This window comes from Mustela lutreola, chromosome 7 (assembly GCF_030435805.1).
Source record: "Mustela lutreola isolate mMusLut2 chromosome 7, mMusLut2.pri, whole genome shotgun sequence".
Lineage (NCBI taxonomy): Eukaryota > Metazoa > Chordata > Mammalia > Carnivora > Mustelidae > Mustela > Mustela lutreola.
Genome location: NC_081296.1, coordinates 115,898,183 through 115,925,920, shown reverse-complemented (window position 1 = coordinate 115,925,920; position 27,738 = coordinate 115,898,183). Strand labels below are relative to the sequence as shown.

The following is a 27,738-nucleotide window of genomic DNA, read 5'->3' as shown; positions in this document are numbered from 1 at the left end:
TGCATGTGATTCAAAGATTGATTTTAATGTCTTTCACGCCATGATTCGGGATAAAACTAACAACAGAGCCCCCAAACCAAGCTGTACGCAGTGTTCAGAGTTGTGAACAGGACTCCTCCATATCAGCACGGGCCAGTGTGCATGGTGTGGCCACAGCAGGTATGTCACTGGCATTGTGAAGGGTCTCATTTTTAGCAAAAGCATGTAAGTTACATATCAGTCCTGTTTGAGAGGTATTAATAGGATGAAACACTGCCTTGCTGATGATGCTGTGGTTGTGATCCATTCTCTGCTTTCTTGTCAGTACTTTTAAGAACTGTACTGGCTGCTGCACCAGTTAGGATGAACATAGATAAAAAGAAAACTTCCCGCATTAAACAAAACTTCCCATTTTTTTTTCCATCTTTGTGTTTTGAGTTATTTTCTTAAGGGTCTAGTATTTTCACATTAGAAGTTACAAAAAAATATATTGGCAAGTTTACTGCTCAAAGTGTTACTTATTAGTGCGAAAACTGTTCATTGATGATTAAAGGGGGAGAGGAAGAGGAAGGTAGAATGACTGGAGAAAATAAATAAAAGAATAAAAGTATTTCCACATAGAATTGGGAAAATATGAGACCTGACAGCAGGAGGCAGGGAGGAAATGAGCTGGTACCGAGAATGACTCGTTAGGAATGAGAAACAAGATTACCATGTGGTCAATTCCAAAAATGCAAATGAAGAGATTGCTAACTGAAATTTGAAAAGAAAAAAAAAAGTAGTTAAGATTGCCCGATGTCAATACAGACCGAAAATTGGGTAATATACTGAGCTTCCCTCTTAAAAGCCATATCTATTATATTAATGAGTGTGAATTCCTCTTGTGGTTCACGTTGAGTGGTCACGGCCAGGGGACTATGTGTCTTTTCATTCCATGGCTCTACTGAATTTGTTGCTGGTGTTGTGAAAATTTCTAAGCCAAATGGCTCCGGAGACAATGTTTCTCATACATCTACTACTGCAATGGAGCAGATCCCCTTGGACATTGATCAAAAGTGATGCCACACTGACACTTGCCCTCAGTGGTGGTCTCAAAGAAACGTTGCCATGGAGACCCATCTTGCTCCTGGTTTACACTCCTTTTTACCAAACATCTCGATGCCCTTTAGTTCAGATGCAAGCCAATTCAGGATCTGTTAACGATATTGATGTATCCCTTGGATTAATCTGCTCAGTGTGCCATAACAAAATAACACAGACTGGGTGGTTAAACAGAAAGGTTGTGTCTGACAGTCTGGGGGCCAGAAGTCCAAGACCACAGCGCCAGCAGGGTTGGTGTCTGGTATCCTTGCGTTGCAGGTGGCGCCGCCTTATGTGTGCTCATCTGGCCTTTCCTTTGTGCGTGCATGTGAGGAAAGAAAGAATGAGCTCTCTCGTGTGCCCTCTTATAAGAACCTTAATCCTGATAGAGCAGAGACCCAACCTTATGACTTCATTTAACCATACTGTTTAATTAGAAGCCGTATCTCCAGGTATATCCACACTGGGAGTGGGAGTTTAAACACATGAATTTTTTTTGTTGTTTTAAATTAAATGTGTAGGAGCAACTTTGAGAAGTATTCTAAAACCAAAACTTAGAACTGAAGTAGGTCTGTGTTACTGGAGACACGTAGCAGCATCAACATTCAGGACCGATTTTTGTTAATATTTAGGCCAGGCATCATTATCAATACTAGCAAAACATTCTTGGACTCCTATAGTGATTTAAGAAAGGGTTTCCATTTAAACAGAAAATTTCCCCCAAGAATGATGAATACACATTGTAAATTGGAAAAACAGAATATAGAGGTACTTCTCCCTCTACCCTATCAGGCCGGCATCCTTTTCCACAAATGGCCCTGTTCTTAGTAGAGGGTCACAGAAGCTAGCTGGCCATGTTATGGGTAATGGGAGCACCTGTCCTGTATTGTAAGGCTACAAGAGAAAGAAATATTGGGTTAGGTTCACTCTTGCAATAGCACAGGCTCGGGGCTCAGTAAATGCATTTCTTTCCAGAAAGCATTCTTATCCTGGTGAATCCATTGGCACACAGTGTCTTTCTTTCTGTAGGTGGTGAAGCATCTTTGTAACAAATTACCTTTTATGGATGGAAAACAGACTAGAATCGGAGAGCGAATGGGCTTTGAGTCCTTGCACGGTGGACACATGCTGCCGACTACGTGTCTCTCAGGGGGTCCGTCCTGGCATCTTTGAAGAAGGGCTCTAGGATTGTCATAAGGGTGTGTCGACTTCACTCCCTTCTTTTCTTCCCCTTTTCTCCCATAGCAGCTGAAACAAAATATGGGAGTGCCTTCCTGCCTCAAACCTTCAACTTTTGTCATCCCATTAAAAAGACATCACTCAAACACTGTTCACACTTGGAATAAAAGCTCATACGCTCTCCACAAAAGTCCGAAGTGTTCATTAGACTCCGTGCTTCTCTCATAGCATGGATTGTGGTTCTTTGGTTTCCTACAGACATTTTTGTTTTTTCAGCTCAACAGTGAGCTCCTCACAGTAGGTATTTTTTGTGATCTCTTTATTGCCAATGAGCAGAATGGTGCCTGCTGTGTCATTGAATGGGGGAGTCGGTGAATGAAGGAAAAGGAAGCAGACATACCGGCCAGCACAGTTTTGATCCTCACTGACTAGAATAATCACTGTAGTCCAGAAAAACAAATGATACCCTTGACCATTTTGGCAAAGAGCCTTATGAGATAGGATTATGCAAAGGGCCATTAATAATTAGTGTTAAAACACAATTAGAGTTAACGTCCAGCTGCAGCTTTGAGCCTCATATGCGGGCAGATTCGCACAAGGAAGCTGTCTCTGCAGCCTGTTCAGAGCACAGCAATCTTGACCTCATCGTGTGAGTTCAGACCACCTGATGGCAGGGGACTTGGAAGAACAAATTTTGTTTTCTCAGTTTCCTTTGAAGAATCTGCATACACCCTTGGATCTGAGCAGGGGGCTGTTAGAATTTTCATTCCCTTCACTGATCATCAGGCTTGCAAATTCACTGTGAACTCCCGGGCAGCATCTCTGCGCTGTCCTGGGCGCTGGCTTGTAGCAGTTGCCCCTCCAAACTGATAGAGCTCACTGCCTTGCAATTTTCACACTGCACAGGCTGTCTCATTTGAGCTTCAAGTCCATGCTTTAGGGAAGGGAGCTAGGAGCGGTGAGGGGACTTGCTCGTGGCCACACGGCTCATCTGATCGCTGTTCTGTTGTTCCAGCCTCCGTGTCTCAGCTCCAAACTGGCTCATGTTCTACTGATGATGGTTATAAGAGGCCGACTTTCAGCAATTCCAGAAGTTTATCATGGGCATTTAGAGGAAGCAGAGACTTCATTATGCAGTCTTTTGATTCCTTAAGCTGCTTCTATTCAGGGCTCTCTTGATCCGCTTCCAGATCTGCTTCCAGAATAAAATCTTTTCCACATTTAGTTACCAGGACGTAGGTTCACAGATCCCTCCATCTTTGGTGATGCCTCCAAAGCACTATTTAAGGACAGAGTTTCTCAAGTTTCACCCCGGGGTGGGGGGTGTGGTGGGGAGCAGGATTCAATCATTTAGCAACATGTTGGACAGTAGATTATACAGTCTATTTGATAGCTCCTATTTGCCAAACTGGAGTTTATTTCTATTGTAAGAAAATATGTATTCTAATAGTAAATGAGGGGCATGAATAAACCTTTAGTATCGTCAGAAGAGTATTTAACTAACATAAGAAGGTAGGTATTTTATAGATCAGTTTTTCTTGGGAATCTTCAAAGTAGCCAACCATCCACTTGAAAAATTTTTTATTATTTTAGGGCTGAATCCTGCCTGACAATAGTGTCTTTTTAGGGTCATGATAGCTGGATACCAGACTGTTCATTCCATGTATCTACCACTTCTTAATTTTCAACCATTAATGTTTGATAAGGGGCCTCCAGAAGCACAGGGCTTTCATACCATCTTCATTGAAAGGAAAACTCTGCTTTGAATAAACAGAGCAAGGATTTCTATTAATAGTAAGACTGAACTGTATATAATAGTTGCTTCCCCAGTTCCTTTTGGTATTGATTTGAATTTTGAATACATGCAATTTTCCCTATACTACTTTCTTATGTATCTTTTTCCTTCTCTGTTGTGGAAAAAGAAGTCAATGGATCACCACTGTGGTTGTTTATATAGTATACATATATGTGTATATATAGATAGATGTATATATATATATATATATATATAAAATACAAAATATATGATATATAATAAGTGTGTATTTTACATATATGTTACATATATTTATTTTACATATGTGTGTGTGTATCAATACACACACAAACACACAGTTTGGATCTGTTCACAGATCTGTATTTCAGTATATTTTCAGGCAGAGCTCTTTTGTCAGGGGTGGGGTCCTCCCTCCCCAGTCCCCAAGATAACATCTAAATTTGATTACATAGTTTGTCCCTGTAGGGATTTCTTCCCTTCACTTTTTGAGCTTAATTCACTGACCTGGCTTTTTCTGTCCTCTCAGGAGCCTGAGAAAATATTGAACTCAATAGACATGTATTCAAAAGGTTTCCATGCTGATTCTGAGAAGTAGCTTTTGAAACACTTTACAACAGATTTTGAAAGGTTGTTCAGAGGAGGGGCTTCAAGATGTTTACAGTGAATTCAGTGAATTCAGACTATTGTTAAAAGAAGTAAAATAGGGCGCCTGGGTGGCTCAGTTGGTTGAGCAACTGCCTTCGGCAAAGGCTGTGATCCCGGAGGCCTGGGATTCAGTCCACATTGGGCTCCCAGCTCCATGGGGAGTCTGCTTCTCCCTCTGACCTTCTCCCCTCTCATGCTCTCTCTCACTGTCTCTCTCTCAAACAAAATATTTTTTAAAAAGTAAAATAAATGTTGCATTAAAATATATCAACATACATAGACTAGAAAGCATTTTAGAGCATTATATATGTTTTGCAAATGAAAAAAAGTGGAGATCTGCTCTGTAGTTAGACTGAATTTTTAATGTTAACTATTATGACCAAAGTAGTATATGTCTTCCTGGAATGTCTGTCTCTTTTCCCATCTGAGAGTTGCATTTCATAGATTTTGACATTCCAATCAAATTACCTTCCCCAAAGGAATCAAATCAAGTCTCCCTACCAAATAATCAGAGACACTCAGATGACCCAGTGAGACTACAGTAATTTCTCCCAGAGAAAATCATTCATTTTCTGCCTCTTCTTTCTGAATCAGGTTATACTTGATTTACCCAACACTTTCAGAAGTTGGCATTTGATTTCACTGGAGTTTGCCCTGTGTCCCCAGTTTGATCCTTCAGAGAGTGATGTCATCTGTAGGAGTTCAGCAGAGCTGCCGTCCCCAAGGAAACTCACTGTGTGGGAGGCAGACTGCAGAGTAAAGATGGTAACTGCTCATTTTGCAGGTCAGAAGCTGCTAGTTTCCCCTGACAGCAGCTCCCGGAAGTAATGCCGGGCATTGCACTGTCTGGGAATTGTCCAGTTGTGACGACTTTATGTGGTCGTCACTGGCATCATAATCCCAGCATGTTAAATGGGTAATAGGTAACACAGGTCCTTTGGGAGTTAGTTTCCGGTGACAGGAAGACACATACCCCTTCTTGAGTGAGAAAAGAGAGTTTCCTAATGTTCGGAAATTGAGAAACGGGGATGTGGAATGACCCACTTAGCCACTGGAGAGTGTACTGTTAACGTGGGAAAGGGTCTACAGTGCCAGGAAAAGCCAGCACAAGAGATCAGATCTGGCCTTCTGGATTTATAATTCCATCAAATGAGGCTGACTGCTGGCTTGTTGATAGCAACATTTCCACACCTGACAGTCACGAAATGGCTTGTTACTGTAATCATCAGGAAGACTTTCTCCATAGGCTGTTGGAAGTGGGAATGGGGGTGTAGAGTCAATGCAGCTTTATTCTAATGCAGCTGATTTCTGAAATCTTTGCAAAGAAGGTCGCAATATGGCTTTTCTCCCTGGTGAAGAAACTATGAGAGAGTTGGATTAGGTTGCTTTGCCAGGCTGAAAAATCTCTGTTTTGGGGCTCCTAGGCCATTCTGCTTGGTATATTCCTTTTAGAAGGGTGATTTTAATTGTGAGCCAGCAATTCTATGGAGGTTGACAATGTTAATGAAGCTCAAACAATGCTGAGAGATAAAGAGAGAACTTTAAAAATTCAAAGAACCATCAAGACAAGTCTGTCAACAGGAAAGACTTGCAACAAATGTACTTATATGAAAATGTACCTGATGCTTGAGGGTAAGCTGGCTTTACTATATCAAACAGCATAAAAGATAGGTGAATTTCCAGTTTTTGAGTAAATTTAATAAAACAAACCTATCAGTCTCTTTCTGGGAAGCACAGGCATCTCAGTATTTTCCATGGTCGAATATCCATACCCGACAAATCGATTTACCATTGATGTCATAGAACTTCCAGTTATCCAAGTATTTTTTTCATTTTGTCCAAATCCCTTTCAGAAAAATATGACCAATTTAGAAAACTACTACTTGTAGTGGTAGGAGTCTGTAGTCAGGTGTGTTCTAGTCAAAGATGCAGCTGATTATTTTGATTAAAGAGGATCAGAGATGCATTTAATACCACACCAAAGTAAAACCAAACTAATGTGAGTGATCAGGGCTATGATAAAGACAAACTATAACCATTCATACAGCAACAAAAGTGGTTGTTTTAAATGGTGAGCAAGGCCAAAGGTGTTCTTTTATCGAGATACAAAAATACTCTGTTCTATAAACTAAAATTTGAGATCACATCTTTAAAATATGGGACAGTGAAATCATTAAAATTAAGACAAATGGAAGACAAATCAGGAAATAATTACATTATGAAACTTGAATTGCTATTTTATAAAAGATACTAATCACCTTATCCTGTGACTTTGACTCCTTCCTCAAGGATCAGCTCTGATCCTCTGATCCTCCACTTTCTCCATTCTCCTCCTGTCCTCCAGCTTCTTGTGATCTCTCCTTTCTCAGTACTCCTGCACCATGCATCACTGTACCATGTTCTTCAATGTTACTCTGTATTGCTTTGCAGGGTTATATGTATTCAATAGATGCCCTGTCTCCATGCATTGGCTATTAAGCTATTAAAGATAGAGAGATGTTCTTTGCACTCTAGCACTTCAGTGACATTTGTTTCGATTGAATAAATAATACTACTGCAGAGTTCATTAATTTAAAGCAATGTGTGCTATTTCCCTTTCTAGTAGTAAAGCCTGATGTCCATGGAGGAACAGGCAGTGAGGGGAAAGTAGCAGGAAAAGAGGCATCTGACTTATTTTTTAAAAAATTCTGGTAATTATTAGGATAGATCTAAAAACTTGCACTTTAACTATAGGTTCTAAACTTATGCTGAATTATATCTATTGAGTTTGAGCATTCTGCTGTCCATTGAACTACTCTTCCCAACCATTCCCCTGTGGCTATAGAAACAATTACTACCTAAATGTGTTTGCCTTTGTGGACGACACTCAGAGAAAGCATTAGGAAAAATGGAAAAAAGCTTTCCTATCTGTGTCTAGTATTAACCCAGTAGTTTTGTAAAGCAGGAGCTAAGTTCATTCTTTTATTTAGAACCCAAAGCTAAAGTTGCATTGCATTTTTAGAAGTGAAAAGCAACATTTTCTTTCATATTTTTTTTTAAAACTTCACCTGCCTTTAACATTAGGATATCTCTGAAGATACAAGTTTTATTTTTAAAAAACAATACTATTTGCATCTATTCATCCGCTTGTGAAAGAAGATAATAAAGAAAGGCCACTGGCCTGTGGAGAAAGAGAAATATTGCTTGAACAGGCTCATTCCACTAGTCAGATCTGTTAAAGAAAAGATGAGCTAATAACTTTCTTTTTTATAATATTTCCTGCAAGAAAAAGTTGCTCATTTTGTTCATGTTTGACATTTCATAAAAAAAAAGTAAAATTCGTTTTTAATTAAAAATATTCCACAGGGTTACTAATTAAAAGAAATGCAGGAAGAAAGATCCATCACTTAAAAAAAGAGCAACTCATGAATAAGAGAAAGTCTCCAGTCAAAAATATGGCTCAGGGAAATGCTCTCAGGATTGCTGGCTGGCAGGGCACCAGTGTAACCCAACCCCGCATCCTGGACGGCACTCGTGGGTCACCTGGGTCACCTGGGAATGAGATGCTTTTGCAACAAAGCTTTGGTGAACTTCAAATAGTAGCTCCTTGAGCTTATTGCTTGAATCTTTGATTATAATTCTTATTTTTGGCCCTTGTTCTCATCAAATTGTAAACTACTTGAGGCCCAAGATTGTGAATAATGTAATCATAGCACCTAGAGTAGTATTTTATACTCTAATGTTCAAAAAATGTTGGTGGGTGAGTAGAATCAATATGTGAGTGCCTCCTATTTACAAGAGGACTGAATATAGTTACTATTACATGGATTTATGCTCCCCTAACATAATAATATCTCTAGGGAAAGGTTAAAAAGGCTAGAATTGTTTATTTAGAATTGAAGAGAAGTTAATGCTATTTAAAAAAATCTTCAATAGAGCACGGTCATGAGAAAATTGTAACATATATTTTCTCTTTGGTGAATTCATAGTTTCTTCTCACCTCCTGCAACCTCTAATCTTCCTCCATCCCTACTCCCTACAAACGTTATTCTCCACACAGTTTTTTGGAGCTTAGAAATAGCCACTCTTCTGCCAAGTCTGACATCTATCTTTTGGGGTATTGTGGAGGTATGGGGGACCCAAGATAGAGTATTCCTATGATCAGCCCATATTTGGAACCAGTGAGAGATCAAAATATGATTATTACTAGAAAACCTTGAGAGGATATGGCTTTAGGACTTCATCAAGTGGACTTTCTACATGTTAGCCCTGAGTCAGGCGTATTTACCATCCAGGCACTGGTCTGGCTGGGAAACTAAAGCTTTTCTGTAATATGGCAGAACCTGCTTAGATACACACGTGCCTCACTAGATGGGCCAGATGCTCTGTCTCTGCAGGAAGGACTCCTTAGAAGGGGAGAGGAAATGGATAGACTCAGCTTCTTTTTCCAACCTCACTAACCAGAGAGATGGCTCCTCTTCTGGGGAAAGGAAGTGAGAGATGGAGGAAAATGTTAGGAATGTTAGCCCAGAAGTCACATCATTTGGATACTTATTCTCCCCTCATGAGTGCAAGTGGAATCATAGTACTTATGAATCGTTTATAACATACAGACATAATACCCATATGCATAAAATATATAACATTTATAACATGTATAAAATTCATAACAAATACATATAAATATATAAAAATATATATGTATATATTTATATATATATGTATATATGTATATAACACATACATATGTATATAACACATGCATATTTTGCAATATAATGTGCACAGTACATATTACATATGTCTGTTTACACTTTAAAAGACTGTGTGATCTCTGCCAGTGGAATTCCAGACAAAGAGATTATGACCTTGAGGATTACAGGTAGCATGAAGGAGTTGCCCTATGGCCATGGACCTTTTGGGGGGTGATTTAGATCAGACCATCAGGAGAAGTGAGGATTATGGACTAAGTACACTGGAATCACTTGGGTGCAGATTCTTGGGTTCCACTTCAGATACCCAAGCATAGTTAGCAGTTATGGGGGATTCACTTCAGGTGATTCACATGACCAGCAGGACTGGAAAGCTATTGCCAGGGCAGTAACTAACTGCCTGACCTTCACATGTCCAGGGGATTGTGATCATCTAGCCACCCTTGCTCCCCCAGAAAAGAGAGAGAGAAAATGACTCAGCTATAAGGTGATTTCGATTATGAATGAAGCTGTCCTGACAATAAGGGTGACCAGGCCAATGGCTGCTCTGTATGGAAATTGTGAGTAGTTCAAAGCATGCAGCATTTTCTATCTAGAGAGTTTACCTAGAGCCTGGCATTCACATCCGTGCTGGGACCTAGGATCCATATGGGAAGCAGGAATAATATTGTCCAGTCTGCCTTCTCATGGACCTCCGTGATAAATAGTCTAGCCCCTCACCAACGTTCAGCCCCCATGCAGCCTTTATTCTGAGGGTCTCTCTGACCCCTTGCCTCAAACCAAAGTCCTTCTTCCAAGGATTGTTTAAACAAAAATAAAGAAAATTATTTAAAAAAAAAACTAATATGCAACTAGTTCTCTGAATGTTTTAAACAATATATCATATAGGTATTAAGTTCATACTTGTTCACAGAGCTGATGGACTTGAGACTTTTGAACACCCCGTACAGTGTTAGATATTCTAAGGAAAGACTGCTTTTGTAGGAAAGCCAGACTCAGCTTAACATTGATTTTAGGTTAAAGTTGCCTTTTCTAGGATGACAGCCTCTTGTAGTGTGAAGACAGCATGTTATTCTTTAGAAGACAGAAGCTGCTGCTCTGACTGGGACAACACAGGGCTGAGGATGGGGGGGACAGATGACATTTCGAGACTTTCCACCTCATGAGCTTGTGATCTACATAGATAAACTGAGTAACCCGCCACCGACTCGATTTGCCACGCAGGATAACTTCTGTGTATTAAAAGCCAGGAGATCTGACCTTCACTCTTGTGGGCAACTAGCGTAATGTCAGTATCCTACGGGGACACAAAGTGGTAAAGAACTCCCTCTGCAGACTCCAGTCAAAACAAAACTGTAGAGGCAAAGACTAAATTGAAGAGATCTGCTGCTATGTTCTCAGAAGTGTCTCCCTGGCTTCTCATCCTACTTTCCCACTTTCCTTCTGTCTCCCTCTCTCTCTCTCTCTCTCACCTCCAGCCCAACAGTCATTTGGATTAGAGGTGTTTCGAAAGCTAGGTTTTACTTTCTTCAAAGACTCCAATTCTCCAGCTCATGGTAATAAGCATGTGGTGTGGAAAGAAAGCCCCTGCTGGTTTAGCCATCTCAAATCAGAGGAGGTTTCCTCAGAGGCCTCTGAATGGTTGCTTGGGTGAGTGACAGACCGTGATTTCTGACTATAGTGGGAAGGTTGGTGCCAGTTGTCAAGGAGAGTGAGTTTTTATTTAGTTATTCTGCTTGTTACAGCAGAGTGTATAACCTCGTGTGGTTATACTTCCTTTTCTCAAAGATATTTTGTCATTCTTTAATCTCCCAGACCAGACTTCCTCTCGCTCTCCTGCCCTCTCTTCTCTCTCTCTTTCCATAGATATATAATTTTTCTTTTACTTGATTGGATGTCAGGAAGCCCATTTGGGAGTATTCTGAGACTATCTGTGATAATATGGGAAAAATTATTGACTAGGAATTTAAAAATCTATGTTTTAATCACAGTAACATTTCTTATTTTCTTCTTTCCTTGGGTGACTGACCCCCTTAACCTCTTGTGCCTCAATTTGATTATCTTTAAAACTGGAATAATTATAACATCTGACACCTCCATAACTCTTAGAGTTTAAAAATCTGTTGAAAATGCAGTCTTTATACATTACTTCAGGAAACAGATCATTGTCTCCATTTTATAAATGAGAAAAACCAAGTCCTACAGAAACAGAGTAACTTGCTAAGAGCCCTCAATGTTAGATGGCAAAGTAACAGTCCTGGAACCAAAACTCAAATCTTCAGAAAGTTGACTAATTTTGCTTTTATAAATGTGTCTTACAGAGCTCAAGGAACTACTGTGAGCAGTAAGTAAGGTAACAGCAGAAGGGTTTTTGTTTTTGTTTTTTTTAAGATTTTATTTATTTAAGACAGAGCACATGCAGGGGGAGCAGTAGAAGGAGAGAGAGAAACAGGCTAAGCAGGGGGAGAAGTAGAAGGAGAAGGAGAAGCAGGCGCCCCACCATGCAGGGAGCCCAACATGGGACTGATCCCCAGAACCCGGGATCATGACCTGAGCTGAAGGTAGATGCCCAACCATTTGAGCCACCCAGGTGCCCCAACAGAAGGGTTAAAAAAAAAAAATCAATAGTTACACAAATGTAAAGTAATATTTAGTAAGGTGGAATTGTCTTTACAAAGAAATCCTTCAATATTCTTACTTTTCCCTTTAGTTCCCAGAGGTTAGAAGAATTTAAAGCTGATACAGGATAAAGAAATTAATATAGAGACATACCTTTGGTTGGCAGTTCAAGAACTTAATTCTTGGGCGCCTGGGTGGCTCATTCGGTTAGACATCTGCCTTTAGCTCAAATCATGATCCTGGGGTCCTGGGATTGAGCCCCACGTCGGGCTCCGTGCTAAGCAGACTCCCTGCTTCTCCCTTTCTCTCTGCCGCACCTCCCCCTGCTTGTGTTCTCTCTGTCAAATAAATAAAATTCTTAAAAAAAAAAAAAACACCTTAATTCTTTATTGCTTTGTTGAGTCACCATCCCAAACCAGGTTGAGCTTGTTTCTTGGCTCTTCTATGGGATAAAGACCACACTGATAGCTCCTATGTATACGGGGTGCTCTGCAGCCAGCTTTCTCATCCTGGATAAGAGAGCTTTCTTTCCAAGCCTGTACTGTTCAGCAAATTTCTGGTGACTTCCACAGCCATGCTCAGGAGAAACATTAGCCACTGTTAAACAAGAACCTGTCATTGCTCACCTTGAGGCCACCACGAATTGTCCATGTGAAGAAATGATTTCTTTGCAAATTGAGCCCTGACATTCACAGCTTCTGTCCTCAAGAGTTTTGATAATGGCCTCATATTTGAACCACTTGGTTTTCTTTGCGGTGTCCTAATGCATATACCCTGTTCTTCCTAAGTGGCAAACACTTGGGCTTTTTACTGCTTCTGATCTACCGTGGAGGATGGTTGCTTAACTCCTCTTGGTCGCTTAGTTCCTTATGATGTCCCTAATATGTGGATGTCACGTATATCACGTATTCATGACATATGCCCTCCAAATCTGGTGGAAATGAGTCTGCTTTTGCGAGATGTGGTGGTAGATTGAAACAGATGATTTGATTTATATAAATTTAGAAACATGAAACAGCAAGTTTGGAAGTTGGAAGTTGGAAGTTCAGCTTTGGTGGTGTGGTGTTTCAGCTACCAGCATGGTTTCTCGATGGACTACAGAGCTTTCTAAAGACAAAGAGACTGCTGTAGATTGAATGTATCCCCTGACCCGCAGAATTCGTATGTTGAAATCCTAACCCTAAAGTGAAGGTAGGAGGTAAGGCTTTTGGGAGGTGATTAGGACCTAAGAGCAGAGCCCTAATGAACAGAATTAGTGCCCTTATAAAAGAGACCTGGGATAAATCCCTTTGCCCTGTGCTCTGTGATGGCACAGAGAGAAGGAGCCCTGTGAAGCAGAAAACAGCCCTTCACCAGATGCGGAATCTGCCGCATGTGGTCTTGATCTCTTCAGCCTCCAGAATGGGGAGAAATAAATTCCTGCTATTGATAAGCCACTCAGTTTAGAGTATGTCTCTTATAAAAGCTCTAACAGACTAAGAGAGCCACATGCAACCAACAAATATGTGTTGAGTGACTACTGTGTGACAAAACGTGGTGATGGAATACAAAAGAATAATAATAAAGCGAGAACCCTCTTTTTAGCATCTGTTTCATTCTGGGAAATAAATTGCTGAGATACAGGGTGGCACTGAATGGAACACATCCAGAGGATTTGACCTTCTGTGATGCAGGGTCATAGCAAATACAGGTGGTAAAGGGCCATCCCGGCCTCTAGCTGGACATCTCCAGGTAAAGACGAGTTTGTGTTTTGAGACTGATTTCTTACTTTCAACTTGACAGATGAGGCGGGGAATCTTGGAGTGCTGCAAGCAGTGTTTTTCCACTCAGGCTGCCTGTTAGAATCGCTCCTGAGCTTTGGGGGGGGGGGGGAGTCTGATGCTGAGCCTCACCCTAGAGATTCTAATTTAAATTGGTTTGGGATAAGGCATAAGTATTTTTTTTTTTTTAATGTTCTCAGTGATTTTAATGCGCAGCCAATGTTGAAATCTATTGTACTAGATTGGTGATTCAGAATCCACGGAGGCAGGGAGGGCCGTGAGGGGTGAAGTAGGGGGTGGGGGAGGGGTGGGGGAGGGGTTTGGTTAAAATTTAGATTACTGGGACTGGCCTTCAAAGATTCTAGTTTGGTTGATCTGAAGTGGGACCCCGGAATCCACCCTAAATGATGATAATTTGGATGCTTCTTGGAAAACACTTTGAGAAACACCCCTTGTAAGCTTTAAGTATTTGCAATCTCATCTGCTGCCTTGTGGGGACCAGACTAGAGATTTCAATTCACTAAAAGTGAGTATCTAAACTCATCCTTCTCAGATAGCTACAGGAAACGAATGTAGCAATTTATTCCTTCTTATTTTTTAAAAAATGTCTGGCCCTTCTCCCTCATCTATAAAATTAGGTATTTCCTGTGCAAGAGCTTCTCACCTTTTCAACACAGACTCAGTCTATGAAATCTTTAAGAGTTTCTGCTTTCAATTTTCATAAAAATTTAGTTGAATTATTTTTATTCATTTTATTTAGGATTTTTGCTTAACTAATTTTTATGTTGATTTATTTCTATTAAAGCCTGATAATAAAACCTAAAAGAAATGAGGATCTTTCATAAATGTCAAATAAGCTGAATCACATACTATAAGGTACCTTGTACTCTTTTGCTACTTAGGACATTAGCTACCCTAAATCTTCCAAAATATGTTGGACATTCATCATGCCCCCAGTTTCAAGACTTTATTTTATTTAATCCTACCAGGTCTTTGAAGACAAGATTACCATCCCATTTCACAATTCAGAAAACTGAGATCCATAGAGGCTAAAATTAAGTTGATCCCCCAAAGTTGTAACCCTGAGAAGCAGCAGAAATGGAATTTACACCCCAAGGTCTCACTTTGAGGCTGGTGGTCTTTTCTTATACTAAACTGTCTTCAGCCATGGAAAATTTTTGCAGAATTAGCAATTTACAGTGCTTTTCATTTAAACCATTAAGGCTATTCTGTCTTTGCACAGATATTTACTAAAACACAATTGTAGAGGGTATTGTAAAATAAAAGCCAAAACCCAAACTGTCTTACAGCCTAAAATTTTGAGCCCAAAGTATCTTTCTCACTTTCTCTTTCTGTCTCTCCGACAATACATTCAAAGAACAAATCATAATAAGTGAGCTCCGGATGCCACTCGTGGGGGTGTGTCCTTTCCTGGCCTTCCGTTACCACTCGGCGAGGAGAAGGGACTAAAGCTCAGGTCCTACAAGAGCCCAGAAGAGATGCCAGAGCTTTTACCATCTGAAATCTGGATACTCAATCTTCATTTTAACTGAAAGTTGGCTTGGTATGTTCAGTTCATTAAAAGAATTGAATCATGGTGTGCTAGCCGTTCACTATCTTCCGACAGCCTGTACCCCCCATCTACAGAGCCCGCATTATGTTAGAAGGTCACTCCATCAGTATCATGAGCTTTCCCCCCGAAAGCTTTTCTCCCATCCCAATCTAGCCTATTAGTACAGCAGGTCCTTGTACTGTCAATCATCCTCTCATCTGAAAATATAACACAGTCTTTTTTTTTTTCCCCTCCTACCTCTGAAGCATTAAGTACCCTAGCAAAGTTCTTAAGGAATAGATGCAAACCACTTCAGGACATTTGTTTTGCAGGGAAAGCTCTATCATGATAATTATTTACCTAACAGTCGATACAGTAGAATAAGATTATAAAGCCCTTAAAAATGTAACAGAGATGTCCTTTACATTATAAGCATTTTCCTTTTTTAATTCATACTCAAAGGAATTAAGGCATATATTTAAATGATTTCTACTTAAAAATAAGATGTATCTGGAAATTAGCAGGTTAAGTTTAGTTAAGTAAGGAATGGAAGCCAGAAATGAGACTATTAACAGCTTCCCATGAGTTCTTTGTTTTGAATTGCTGCATGGAGAGTTCATCGGTCTGTATTACTGTAAAGAGACAAGGGAAGGCTTCACATGTTAATGGGTATTAATTCCATTCTCAGCAAGTATTATCCAAAAGTGATTCCTTGACACTAAACAATCAGCTGCGTGATTTAGAGTTAACTCAACTTCATTTCTACCTCCATATTAAATATTTCTTATTTTCTGCATAGCCTGACAAAATAGAGGAATAAGAAAGTAAGTTTAATAAAAATAAACAAAGGAAAAAAATCAGAATGAAGTGCAAACATATTTATCCTTTTGGGATTACAGTTCTTCTCTGAACCAGCTTCACAGAACAGGAAGTCTGTATCAGACTGGGTTGAAAGCAAGAGGCAAGCTTGAGTGCTCTGTTAGAAAACTAGGAGGGGAGCAAAAGGAGATGGGAGCTGGTGAGCAAGAAAGCTCAAGAGTTAAAATAGTAGCCAGGCTCCTTCTATCTGGCCAGTAAGGCAAGAGACACCATTGCATTATTAATCCTGAGTTTCTCAGATTAGGTAAAACAAATAATCACATTCAGACCCAAGGATGTACAATGGAGGGATCGAAGATAATGGTACGAACTGTAGGTTTCTCTAGTCAAATATACTCCCACAGTCCGTATGCACACCTTTTGTATACTGTGGCTGCATGGCTGTTTAACAAACATATGTTGGTATCTTAGTCTATTCTGTGACAGAGTGACCCCTGAGTGCTATGTCTTCTCCTGTTGGCTTAAGCAGATCTGACTTGTTTAAATGTGTGATGTCTAGGAATGGAAGGCAGTTTAACGATTTATGTCGTCTGTTCATCTGTCAAGGGAAGGGATTCTTGATGCTGCTGAATCAGATGTTAAAACGAATTTCCCATCCCACTCCTCCAGAAACAGCAACTTACTTTGCTAAAAGGTTTACATTTAATTATGTTCTATATTTAGAGTCTATTATAAAATACCCTTTAACTGTTGTTGTAAATCAAAGCTAATGTTCTATTGGCAATCCTTGAGATATGCAGCAAACTTTTCCTTCCAATTCTTCCAGCTACCTGCAGGTTTATATGACAAAAACAAAAACACTCAGATCCCATGCCCTGGGCCATAAGAACATAAATCTTTGTCTGGTAGTAATGTTTGTGTAGAACTTTCTCATGGAAGCTTTTCAGTCTGCACAGCAGTGCTGTGATTGCTGCTGGCAAGACTTTGGGATTTATCGTTTCAGTGGGTCACAGAACTACCTAGCAGAAGTTTTCTGTTGAGTTGGCAAATGTTGATGTTCAGTGGACCATATCTTAGACATTCTCCAGTACTCCAGTACACCAACGTATAATTTCTTGTTTTTCAAATGCTGTTATTTTATTTTTTTAAAGATTTTATTTATTTATTTGACAAAGATCACAAGTAGGCAGAGAGGCAGGCAGAGAGAGAGAGGAGGAAACAGACTCCCCGCTGAGCAGAGAGCCCTATGTGGAGCTCAGTCCCAGAACTCTGGGATCATGACCTGAGCCGAAGTCAGAGGCTTTAACCCAGGGCCACCCAGGCACCCCTGCTGTGTTATTTTAATAACTCCCTTCAAAACTTTTCCTGTAAGAATTCCTAAATGCCTTGGCACAAAAAGGGAAAAAATTTCCCCACACGAATGGTCTTCACCATTTTGACTAGAGATTCTGAGTCTGAGGTCCAAATGCAGGCTTTGAAGAATCCTATTAAACTTTTAGAAACATGATTTAAAATTTTTCGTGTCTTAGACAATGTGTCTTATGGAGGGAGGTTGTTAAAGTTTTATCAGATTCCCCCCAAAATACGTAATCCTCAAAAGTTTGAGCACTTCTTCAGACCTAGTTAATAAGAAATGCCATGTACCATGCTGTCTTTGTTTATGTACTAGAGTATAATTTGTATCAGAGGGAATGTTGACCAGAGACATTATTAATTTCCACAGATTAAAGATGACTCCTGAATAACCACATTGCCCTTAAAACCTCCTTACAGATAAAGTCACCACAAATCTAAGTTCTTTCTGAAACTTTCACTGCTCCTAAAGTTATGCCCCCTTCCTGGCATGCCCCAACATGTTCTTCAGATTTCTCTTCCTATTGAAGTCCTTTGTGACCTAATTAAAATAGCACTGTTTCTAGAAACTTTTTCAGAGGCCCTTGGTCAGTTTGCCTCTCAAATGATGTGCATCTGGTTTTGCATTCCTTTTACTGAAGAGCCTCTTAGAGTTTGATTTGTGTTGAGGTTCTCTATGGCTCTATGTTCCTAAGCATATTGTAAAAGAGAGAGACCAGTTTTTTTTTTTTTTTTTTAAATAAAGATTTTTATTTATTTGACAGACAGAGATCACAAGTAGGCAGAGAAGCAGGCAGAGAGAGAGAGGAAAGGAGGCAGGCTCCCCACTGAGCAGAGAGCCCAACGTGGGGCTCGATCCCAGGACTCTGAGACCATGACCCGAGCCGAAGGCTTTAACCCACTGAGCCACCCAGGCGCCCCGAGAGACCAGGTTTTATTTTTCATTGTTCATTTCATCAGGCACAGTGGTTGGCCCTCAATAGATACTTAGGAAATGCTTCCTATTTAACTGTTGGATGAATGCTAAGTTGATACCGGATGTCCTGAATATAATCGGAGCATCTGATAGGCAGATGGACACTAACTATGGTATTCGCAGGAACGTTACTGGAGTGTGTAAATCAGAGTGGGCAGGTAAATTAAAGAAAGCACAGTATGATACTTTAAAATATTTTCTCTTCTCTTTTTAAATGAAGCGATACACTCTCAGTCAGTAATGCCGAGTCTCATTCACTTATAACGAGTTCTCTGTGGTACCGAGAAAGCTCAAATGTCCTGAGTATTTTGCTCTATACTCAAGTATGTTCAGTAACTCTTAGCAAGTAATAGCTATTAGTAATGAATGTTGCACTTTGCAGATGCCACTTTTAAAAAATCTTCAAGCAGTGCTTGACCAGGGACTCCTTTTACTTTTTCTTTTTTAGAACCTATTTTCAGTAAGTCTGACTTCTCAACAATTAAGAATGTCATCTTTTATTAATTACCTCTTACCACACAGAATCACCTCCAATCTATAAAACTCTGAATAGATTTATTTTCATAATAGCTAATATTTATATAACACTGTAAAGATTACAGATGCAATTTTATATGCATCATCTAAGTTGACCCTCAGAACCACAGTGTAAGATAAATAAAGGAGATTTTATCTTCCCGGTTTTCACAAATGAATAAATAGACTGAGCTCCTTACCCCGGGCCATTTGCTCCAGGTCGTTTGCCCCTGGTAAGTGATTCAGTGGGGGTAGAGGACCAGGATTCTTTCGTCAGGGGCAGTTGATATTCATTCTACCACTTTGTGTTATCGCTAAGATACACGAGGTTATTTATTCACTCAGCAGATATACCTTATGCATTTCTTATGTGCCAGATTCTGTATGTTCTGGCACTCAGCATAGCTCAGTGAACAAACAGATATCCAGTCTCTGTACGGATTAAATCATGTTGGGAAAACGACAACAAAAATAAGTGCTATTTGCGGTATATTATTAGATGGTGGTGATTATTGTGGAGGGAAATCAAGCAGAGGAAGGGCATGGAGCGTTTGCAGGGGTCTGCCGTGCAGTGGTCCAGAGGATTGTCAGGCCTCCTCCAAAATGGGATGCGAGAGCACAGACCTGAAAGAGACGAAGGAGCCGGACTACGGCTATCTAGGAGATACATGCAGAGGAAACAGCAAGTGCAAAGGCCCTGAAGTAAGAGTTTTTTTCAGTGTGTTTGAGGGAAGAAAGGAGACCAGTGGGGCCGGACTGTGGCAAGCAAAGGAGAGAACAGTGGGAGATAAGGTCACAAGGTGATGAGTCGTACAGTCAACCGTAAGGACTTTGGTTTCTATTCTGAATAAGATGGGAAGACATTAAAGGACTTTGACTAGAAGAGGAACATGACATGACCTGCATTTTAAAAGCTTCACTCTTATCTCCATCTTCTATACTGAGAATAGATTCCTGGGGTGGGGGGGTAGGGTAGAGTGGGAGAAGTGTGAAGAAGAGACCAGTGAGGAGGCTACTGCAATGACCTGAGCACTGGTGGCTGACTTGCTTTGCAAGGGCACAGTTCTGGAGGCCTAAAGTCTGAAATCAAGGCATCAGCAGGGCTGTCCTGTGTCTGACAGCTCTGATGAGAATCCTTCCTTGCCTCCAGCTTCTGGGACTGGCCAGCAATCACTGGTGCTTCTTGGCTTGCAGACTCAGTGCTCCAGTCAGGTGGCCGTCTCTTCCCTGCGTGTCTTTACAGCTTTCCACTGTGCATGTCTGTCTCTGTCTAAATCTCCTTCATGTATGAGGACACTAGTCATTCAGGATTAAGGTCCATCCTAAAGACCTCATTTTAACTTGATTACATCTTTAAAGACTCTATTTCCAAATGAAGTCACATTCTGAGGTACTGGGGCTTAGTATTTCAGCATTTTTTTTTTAAGATTTTATTTATTTATTTGACAGGCAGAGATCACAAGTAGACAGAGAGGCACGCAGAGACAGAGGAGGAAGCAGGCTCCCTGCTGAGAAGAGAGCCCGATGTGGGGCTCCATCCCAGGACCCTGGGATCATGACCTGAGCCGAAGGCAGAGGCTTTAACCCACTGAACCCTCAGCATATCTTTTTGATAGACACAGTTCAGTCTATAACAGTGGCTAGACTAGAGTGGTATGAGTAGAAATAGTGAACAGTAGTATTTACGAACTGTGTATGTGTTTATAATACATAGTATAGCACAGTGACTGTTACAGGTGATTATTAATAGCTATGATTATTTTGTTGTTAAAATTATTAACATGGCCAGATGATCACAATACCACTAATATTTGTCTGAATGATAACAAGCCCATGTTTTCTTAGGTAATGCATGAAGAAAATGGTATCAATGAAATTGAGAAACCTCAGGCATCAAACCCTTCTCCTCAGTTCAAGGGTCTCCAGGGTAACATCTATGGTCCCTAGTAGTCCTGCCTCACTGTTCTCTACTGCCTGCTCTGCCTATAACTGAGGTCACTATTATGCCTGTCCCCACCCAGATCACTTTCTGATTACAGCTGTAGCTCCAACATTCCTGTCACCTCTTTATGTCACCAACAGTGATTTGATTATCCTGACTCTTCTTTTTTTATTTTTTAATTTATTTTTTTTAATTTCTTTTTTAATTATTATGTTCAATTAGCCAGCATATAGTATGTCATTAGTTTTTGATGTAGTGTTCAACGATTCATCAGTTGTATATAACACCCAGTGCTCATCACCACACATGCCCCCCCCCTTAATACCCACCCCTCTCCCTTCTGTAACCCTCAGTTTCATTCCCAGAGTCCAGAGTCTTTTTTTCCCTCTCTGTTTCTTCCCATTCAGTTTTCCCTCCCTTCCCCTGTGGTCTTATGTGCTATTCATGTTCCACATATGAGTGAAACCAGTGATAATTGTCTTTCTCTTGTTGATGTATTTCACTCAACATAATCACCTCTAGTCTCATCCACGTTGCTACAAAAGTTGGGTTTTCATCCTTTCTGATGGAGGCATAATATTCCATTGTATTTATAGACCATATCTTCTTTATCCATTCATCTGTTTAAGGGCATCCCAGCTCCTTCCACAGCTTGGCTATTGTGGACATTGCTGCTATGAACATTGGAATGCATGTGCCCCTTCTTTTCACTATCTTTGGGGTAAATACCTAGTAGTGTAATTGTTGGGTTATAGGGTAGCTCTATTTTTAACATCTTGGAGGAATCTCCATACTGTTTTCCAGAGTGGCTGTACCAGCTTGCATTCCCACCAACAGTGTAAGAGGGCTCCCCTCTATCCACATCTTCTCCAAAACTTGTTTCCTGCCTTGTTAATTTTTGCTATTCTGACTGGTGTAAGGTGGTATCTCATTGTGGTTTTGATTTGAATTTCCCTGATGGCTAAAGATGATGAACAATTTTTTTCAATGTGTCTGTTAGGCATTTGTATGTCTTCTTTGGGGAAGTATCTTTTCGTATCTTCTGCCCTTTTATTGCCAGAATTACTTCTTTTTTGGGTATTGAGTTTGACAAGTTCTTTATGATATTTGATCTGTAATGTCATTTGCAAGTATCAAAATACTGAGTCTCTTTTTGATCCCACAGTCTTTGAACTACAAAATCCTTCTCCCACTTTCAAAACTGAACATCATTAGTCTTTGTTTCCTACAATACCTCTGATAGGGTCTCAGGAATAGGGATTGGCTATCAACTCTAACACATGTTGGCAAGATATCTTCCCCAGGCTTGATGCATATAAATTCAGCCAGGCCTGTTTCAAGGACTTAAATGCACTTGCCTTGATTTCTTTTCTTTTCTTTTTTTTTTTTTTTAAGTTCATACCAATTTATTCTGTTTCCCAGCAATGTAGCAAGTTTGCATTTGCTTGCAACCAGCAGTGGATATTACAATTCTTTTTTTTTAATTAACATATAATGTATTATTTGTTCAGGGGTATAGGTCTGTGAATCATCAGTCTTACACAATCACCATAGCACACACCCTCCTCAATGTCCATCACCCAGCCACCCAATCCCTCCCATCCCCCTCCACTCCAGTGACCCTCAGTTTGTTTCCTGAGATTAAGAGTTGTTGGGACGCCTGGGTGGCTCAGTTGGTTGGACGACTGCCTTCGGCTCAGGTCATGATCCTGGAGTCCCGGGATCGAGTCCCGCATCGGAGTCCCGAGATCGAGTCCCGCATCGGACTCCCAGCTCCATGGGGAGTCTGCTTCTCTCTCTGACCTTCACCTCGTTCATGCTCTCTCTCACTGTCTCTCTCTCAAATAAATAAATAAAGTCTTTATAAAAAAAAAAAAAAAGAGTTGTATGGTTTGTCTCCTTCTCTGGTTTCATCTTGTTTCATTTTTTCCTCTCTTCCCCTATGATCCTCTGTCATGTTCCTCAGATTGCCACATATCAGTGAGATTGTATGATAATTGTCTTTCTGATCGACTTATTTCACTAAGTTAATACCCTCTAGTTCCATCCATGTTGTTGCAAATGGCAAGATTTCATTTTTTAAAAGTTTTTATTTTTTATTACGATATAATGTATTATTAGCCCCAGGGGTACAGGTCTGTGAATTGCCAGCAAGATTTAATTTTTATGGCTGCATAATATTCCATTGTATATACACATACCACATCTTCTTTAGCCGTTCTTCTGTTAATGGACATCTAGGCTCTTTCCATAGTTTTGTACTTGGCTTGATTTCAAGTGAACACATGGTATACACTGATACATGGTTGCAGCATACAATGTCTCAGTTTATGGCTTAGAAAACTATTCTATAATATATCAGAATACTAATTTTTTCATGGATATTCAAAACACTTCAATGCTTTTTTTCTAAGTAATGACACCGAGGCTAAGGAGTAACAAGAGGCTTATTATTATTATTATTTTAATAGTTTATTTATTTATTGACAGAGAGAGACACAGAGAGGGAACAAAAACAGGGGGAGTAGGAGAGGGAGAAACAGGCTTTCTGCTGATCAGGGAGCCCAGTGGGGGCTGGGATCAAGACTTGAGCAGAAGACAGATGCTTAATGACTGAGCTACCAATGAACCCCAAGGCTTGTTATTATTAATAATTAAAATTGCTGTTAAATATTTGCTTTTATTCAGGAAACTGTGCTCTGCAATTGTTAGAATATGACAAAGTCATCTTCCCTGCCTCAGGGTACTTTAGGTTTAATGAGGTGAGAGAGATCTTAACAGATAATTTCAGTATTCTATCTTAAATTCTGAGAGAGTGGAAGGTATTCTGGGAGCCCAAGTGTCCAGCCAAGTGTCATAAGAATATGCAGATAGTTGTGTCAACATGCAGATAGCTAGATTTGGACACTGTTGGGTATGCTTAATGTCTTGAAAGTAGAGGACTTCACTTATGAAAAGCATATGATACGAAAAGAACATCGGGCCAAAGACTGAACTATGTATACCAGTGTTTGAAGAGTTAATAGTAAGAGGAACCCACTAGTGAGATATAAGGGGAGAACAATGGGGGTATCACACATGCTAGGGAAGTAGATTTACTGGAACAATGGAGTGGCCAACAGTGTAAAATACAGAAAAAAATGCAGAGTAAAATAGGGACTGAAGAATGATCGTAGGATTTGTGTATGTAAGGATCAATAATAGTGCCCAGAGAGAAAGAAAATAATTTTAGTATGTGGATTGTTGGGGCAAAAGCTAAGTTGTGTGGTTTGGTGATGGAATAAGCGTGTAAGTAGTATCTATTTAAACCATACTTTCAAGAAGATTCAAGAAGATTGTACCAGCCTGGGACCCAGCAGGAGACCAAGGGCAGACTCTTACTGGGTAATTTGAGGAGGCTAAATAAAAGGCTTATATATAAAGTGGGCAACTGATACAGTTTCTTTATGTAAGGAATACCCATGGGCTAGTTATAGCACAGGGTTACCATCCATTGGCCAAAAGAGCTAAGATGAAGGAGAGAGAAGAGGGTAAGGAGGCAAAGGGAAGAGAGAGAGAGACAGACTGTATAAAGAAGGTTGCCTGACAGGAGCTGTGACCTGGAATTAAGTAAAGGAATTGAGCTGGCCTATAGCAACACCTAAAATAGCTAAAATAAAAAGACTCCGACTCCTCATTCTCCTTCTTCCCTTGTATCTCCTGGTGCTGCTCATTGGCCAAACCAGACTGGAAGCAAGGCAACAAATAAGCCCATTGGTATAGTCATAGGCCAGCATCCAGGGCAGGTGGAGAAGGGTGGGAATGGTCTAGATGGGTAGATAAGGTGTGTGCAGAACAAAATTAGTTTGAGTAGAGCAGTAAGAAGAGACAATATTCGTTAAAGTGGTTGCCAAGTAAAAGAAAGGGGTTGAGTTTTGTAAAGTTTTTTTCCCCACTGCACTAGTATGGGAGAGATGAGCTAAAAGCTGAGGTAAAAAATCAGTAGAGAAGTAGTTAAAGCTATGGAAGAATATTAGGATAATTGATGGCAGATAAATCCTAGAGGATTCAGGTGACAGATAAAAAGTCAAGGTATAAGGGTTGGCTTTAAATGGAAGGAAGAACTTTCAGCTTCTCAGATTGGAAAGAAGGAGAGGCAGAAGCACAGTTGTTTTGAATCTGTAGGTGATGAAGGGACCAGAAGGGAAAGTCAAGAAATTTAGAGAGCTGATCACTTTGTCTCAGTTTTCCTGACAAAGAAGGCTGAGAGTGGGAGCGCAGGGTGTGGGTGGATTGTGAGAAAGTTCTATTTCTCTGAGTCTGTCACTGGGACAGGGCCAGAGTAGGCAGAAGGAGGAACTGACCAAGACAAGATATGTCCACTGAAAGCCTCGTTAATGTTGGAGATCCCAAGCTATCGTGCACAACGGAGGGATTTTCTCTTTCAATTACAGACGTGCAGCAGCCCGACTCTATAACTGAAGAGGACCAGTTGAAGGGATGATTCAGGGTCATGGCTTTATCAGATGAGCTCAGTGGCAGGCATCCTCACTGGAAAAGAGCCCACTGATGCTCACCCCTCAAAATCCATCTTATACAACTGCGATCATTTTATGTTCCTCCCTTTCTTCCAGGTGCTCTTTTTAAAAATGGCATGTTTGGGGTGCCTGGGTGGCTCAGTGGGTTAAAGCCTCTGCCTTCGTCTCAGGTCATGATCCCAGAGTCCTGGGATCGAACCCCACATCAGGCTCTGCAGAGAGCCTGCTTCATTTCCTCTGTCTCTGCCTGCCTCTTTGCCTACTTGTGATCTCTGTCAAATAAATAAAATCTTTAAAAAAATATAATAAAATGGTATATTTGCAACCCACTTAAACCCACAATAATGGTGGCATTCTTAGAATTATTTCATAAAATTTAGATAAAATTCCTACAAGTATTATGATTAACATTTTCATGCTCAGTACAAGACATTTTTTCTGAAGGTTAAAGCAAGTGTCACCTAAGGCAGATAAATAGTTGCGGTTTAACTTTTAGTAAAAAACTGTACCACATTTATATACTTACATTCCATGTAGAAACCATCTCTTTGCTAAATCCACATAGCTTATAACTAACAAATTAATATTATATTTCAAAAGGAAGAGAAAGAATTGAATTATTACAATGACATTTCCTCTTCATTTCTTTCATTTGTTTCCCATCAATATGATTAGTGTTTTTTTTTTTAAAAGATTTTATTTTAGAAAGAGAGGGTAAGGGAGGGAGAAAGAGAGAGAGAGAGATCACAAGCAGGAGTAGGGGGAAGGGCAGAGGGAGAAGCAGACTCTGCTGAGCAGAGATCCCAATGCGGGGCTCCATCCCAGAACCCTGGGATCATGACCTGAGCCGAAGGCAGATGCTTAACCAACTGAGACACCCAGGCACCTTGATCAGTGATTTTTTTTTTTTTTTTTAAAGTAGTCAGTTATATTTTCAAATTTCTAAACATTTTAATTTTTTACAGATAAAGTCAATGGAGAAGCAGTATTGTTAGAAAAGAGTGTCACTTGCTATAGCTACTACCCAGCCCCCCAAATCTATACTGATTGTTTGGAACATAGTTCAGTATTACCCAGTTGGAATTGTACCTTTGCAGCTTTACTCTACGAACTTTTGACATGTGTGTCCTTGTGTGGGAGATGAAGCCTGCCTACTGGTAAAGACAGATTTTAATTGTACATAAATGTTCTCCCTACAAAAAATGATGATTTCTGTGAGTCTTTTATGTTCTCAGATTCATTTAACAAATAAATGCTTCTATATTGTTGTTCTTGATTAGGTGTGGAAACAGGTTTCTTGATTCTGTTAATATTAAACAAGACATAGCAATTTGGGAAGATTTCTTTTCATATAGTAAAGAATAACAAAAGGAAAATAAGGAGCTGGGATGTGTCATGTAAATTGATTACTGTGCCACTGAAGTCTCTAATTGATTCATGATGGACGTTGCTGCTGTAAAGTTACTGATTTTGCTTCTCTTGCACCATTTTTCCCATAACCGTTAATGGAGGTAGGATGATTCTACAGGAATCACTAATTCAAAGGCAATGCTTGAAATTAAATTACTATAGTCTAGCAGCTATTTTATTTTGGCTTTAGTGAAATAAGGACCAGATAATAATACCTTATCCATGTTTCTTGTCCTTGCATACAATCCATTAGATCCAGAAAGTATATTTTCATTTCAAACTATAAACATCAATGCTTAGAATAACTATGTATTCTTGCAGAGTCTGAAAAGAGAAAGACTTGGCTCACATATAAAGGGCAGATTATTTTAACTTACTCTTTGACTTCAGTTTCGTAAGATGATATTTATTGGGGAAAAAGTAGAAATGGTGACTACTGTCATGGAACGCAGCCTTTTGAGGAAGAACAGAAATTTTAAAAGTAAATGAAAAATTACCTTTCTAGGTTCACTTTCCATCTCTTAGTCCCAGGGACATTTGACTGCAAGAATCTAGAATAATTCAAGGTTCTTTAAATATACCATGATCTTAGTCTTCTGCACTTCTCTACCAGCTGTGTGTGTCTGCTCACAGTTCCTTCCAGGCTTTATTTCTTTAGTGAATTCCTCCTTATGATTTAAGATCCTGATCAAAGTCTTGTGAAGTTTTCCCAAATCCCCACACCAGGCAATGTTTGTGGCTTCATGCAACAGATGCGTATTAGTCACTTTCCTTCACTTTCAAGATTCATCCTATTTGTCCAACACCTTCTAGTACTACAGCTCTCTTATCTGATGTGATTGGACCAAAAATATTACTAGCTAACTGATCAAGAAAATCTGTATGCTATGCTAGGCATTCTTCGGCGTTCTTTAGCTACAGCA

At 39.9% G+C, this 27,738-nt stretch overlaps 1 protein-coding gene across 1 annotated transcript in view; it reads left to right on the top strand.

The window, feature by feature from the left end:
- KCNH5 (potassium voltage-gated channel subfamily H member 5) overlaps positions 1 to 27,738 on the top strand; it is a 314,735-nt gene that overhangs the window by 267,317 nt on the left and 19,680 nt on the right. The window lies entirely within an intron of this gene.